Consider the following 3,644-nt stretch of genomic DNA (forward strand, 5'->3'; position numbering starts at 1 on the left):
TGTAGAGGATCTTGTCTCATTTGTTACACTACCAGTCTTAGAGATTAGATGTCATAAGAATTACTCCCAGATAAGCATCACTTTTGCCTATTTTAAGGGCAATGTAGAACTCTGTTCTGTTGCAGTTTGGGTTCATTTTTTTCCACGGGATTTAATCTAACTATCTTGTAAAAATCTCTCAGGAATGAGTGTCACTGACTTAATAGGAGAGGAATGTAGGTCCTTCACAGCTAGGTTCACTTCCCCTCTTCATGACCGAGGTTATGAGCAGAGATCCTTAGCTGTTTGCTAAATCCCTGCCGTTTTCTCAAGGCAAACAAGGATCACAGATTATTGTTGCCTCTGCTTCAGCCTGTTGCCTTTATGCCATCACTTGGAGAACACCAAACACTGTTGCTTTAGATTATGTAAAGACACACACAGCCTGTGCCTGCTGAGTACCTGCAATCCCAGGTACTCAGTTACTGATAGCAGAGCTTTATTCCTAAATGGAGGATGCTTTCTTCCTCAGCATGGAATGCAGAGAAGCTACACTAACTTACTGGCACTTCTAAAAAGGAGGAAAAAGAGCATGTGTCAACAGGGGCCAATGTTGCAGTTTGTAACTTCTGTAACACAATTCAAGGTTATCTTAAAAGTGTTCACTGCAGTTTTAAAGGACTACATTCGCATATTAAATGTTTTACATTTGCAAGTTCTGGATTTATGAAGGATTTTTTCCTCAAGACTGGAAATTGTTTGTGCATGCTCCATTAGTCTCTGTCATCTTTGAATGTGATGTGGTGATCTGACTTTCAGCTGACCTATTTGTTGCATAAGTCTTAAGCTTATTTATTTTACAGAATTTAAATTAGAAAGGCTCTCTAGAGGTCACTGGTCCAAGCCCTGCATCTGAGGCAAGAGTATTATTAGCAACAGCTCTGTTAAGACCTGCTCTTCCTCAATGATTCTCCCCCTTCAAAATAGTAGTTCTTAATTATTTAGAATTGTTATATTGAATACTGAAAAGCAGTTCTACATTCAACAGCAAAAGTTGTTCTGTTTTTATAGTTTGGGTAAAAGCAATCTTTTTCAAAGCCTGACCATGCCCTCCTTTCTTCTGAAGCCAAATCTTAGGCTTTAAACTACTTGTACCTTATGTACTTAAACAGAAGAAACAAACAACACACAAGCTGTTGTTGGTATGCGTGTTTCATCCACAGAGAGATCCAATGGAATCACAACTGAATTCAGAGTTTGAAGTAGACACTGAGCAAGACCAAAATCAAGCTGCTTTGCTTAAAACAATAGGCTACAACACTCGGCCATGTTCTGGTTAGCAGACACCAGTAGTCCCTGTGTCCTATTTTTAAGGAACATAGTTATAAAAGTACCTTTCATTCTGCTGAATCTAATCTTCCGTAGCTGCAGGAAAGATGAGTCCACGCTTACGGGGCTGCATTGCAGGGCAGATGTCCGATTATTGGAAATGGGTTAGCCCAGCCCCAGAAGCAGCAGGAACTGTATTCCCAGGAGCTGTGCCTCCCTGCAGCCTCCTTCACAGCTCCTGACTGCAGGACCCTGCAGGGGAAGGCAGCCCTGCCAAGCAAGCACTAAATAGCATCAGCTTCTCCAGGAGTACCTTATCCCTCAGGTGGAGGCTCCTGCCACAGAGCAATGCTACAGCTGGAGATGGTTGACACAATTGCCAGAGCAATGGATGTAAAACTGGGAGGTCTTGGGTTGTAAATGAAAGCTATAAAGCTATGCTTTTTGTACAAATGTAATTAAAAGCTATATATTTGGAAGTATTCTCTAAAAATGTACACAGTTCTCAAAACTTATTTTATAATGTAATTTCTGGACTAATGACAATATAGTATTCCTTAAACAGCATGCACTCAAATACAGCTTAACTGGTATTTTTCAGTACCTTCCTTCTTTAAAAGTTAACCCAGAATTTGTAGGAAGTGTATGAATCCTTTCTCCACTCTGGAGTGCAGTGAAGTCAATGACCGTGCATCATAATTGCAATGAGCAGAACCACAGAGTTGTTGAGTGGGAAGGGACCTCTGAAGGTCATCCAGGGATTTTCTGAAAACAAGGACATACTTAGATAAAAATTTCCCTCCCTTTTTTTCCACCAGAGTTCGAGAGTCAAAGGCCAAAACTTGCAGTGTGAGTACCAAATGCAAACAGGAAAATAACCCTGCATGTGTAATAAGAACTGGGGGTTTTTTAACTTCAAAGCAAACCTCTTATGCTTTGTAAATTGGTAAATATCATGTTTACATTGTGAAGACACTGCTTCTTGGAAGCAATTTTGTCAAACCCATGGCAGAGGAAAAGTTTTGCCCCTTTGTAAGTACCATATCTGCACACTTCTCAGGGTCAGAGAGCTATTGCTTTTTCAGGACTTTTCAGAAGTTCCCACAGCATGCACAAGCTGAGCACAAAAAGTATCCAAGGGTACAGATTTAAATAAGGAGAGGTGGTGAGTCACAGCCAGTATTATCATCCTGCCAGGCAGAAAGTAATTAACCTATTTCTTTCCCTTTTTCATCATTTATCCTATATTCCACAACTTCTTTAAGTGGCTCATATTAAAGTAGACTGAAGTTAATTAAATTACGGATAAAAAGCAAGTATTTCTTAGTATTTCTAGATAACTAGTCTCCTTTCAACAGCAGGAGGCCAGATACAGAATTTAAATGAAATGGATTTCTTATTCAGGCATCAGTGAGCTTTTCTGTACATCATTTCCAAGCTGTGACTAATCAAGGGTTTATCAATCTATTCATTTAGACAGTTCTGAGTCACCTGCAGTGATGTCTCACTTCCTATATTGATACTTTACTGAAATCCCTGGCTGGCATCATTTTCCCACCACAAACCTCTCCTCAAAATTTGAACAAAGAGAATAAAATGTGCCACCAAGTAAAATCTGAAACTACTCCATACTCAGAACAAGGTGGAGCCTACAAAATGTATTACAGTCAGGATCCAGGTAGAAAGTTTAAACAAGCTTTAAAATTCCTCCCAAGAAAATGCTGGCAGACTGTTACCAAGTTAATTTTTTTAAAAGTGTCTACACTTGTGTTCCTCTTCTGACTGAAGCCCTGACCGTTGCTCCATTTCCTCCATGATGAATTTCACACCCATGTTACTGCTAGCATTTCTATAAAGTATTATTTATAGCATTTTTATCTTATGTCTGTCCTGTTATCTTTGTCATCTGCTACTTTGTCAAGCTCTAAATACAGATGCAAATTTTTCTGCTTCATCTTTTCAATTGCAGAAAGAAGGAAGGACTATTCCTCATCTGCCCTTTGGAGAGTAGCTGGACAATTTATGTTACAAACTTGTAAAAACCATTCCCAAAAGAGTGTAATTGAAAGACAGACACCTACTTCATAACTGCTAGTTATCTTGACTACAGAGAATTTCTATCAAGGGTAATTTCCATCAGTGAGCTTAGTCTGTTCCTTAATTGGCTGTTCAGATATGCAGAATGAATCAGGACACAGTCATCTCAGAGCACCTCCTCTACAAATGTTTCTGCATTTACTGTTCTAGGGATGACTGGCACAGCATTCCAGAGAAACCTGAAAAAATCATGTTAGCTCCATGACCTTTTTGACTTACTAATTTAGTCTGACAACATA

The sequence above is a fragment of the Zonotrichia leucophrys genome, chromosome 8 (assembly GCF_028769735.1).
Source record: "Zonotrichia leucophrys gambelii isolate GWCS_2022_RI chromosome 8, RI_Zleu_2.0, whole genome shotgun sequence".
NCBI lineage: Eukaryota > Metazoa > Chordata > Aves > Passeriformes > Passerellidae > Zonotrichia > Zonotrichia leucophrys.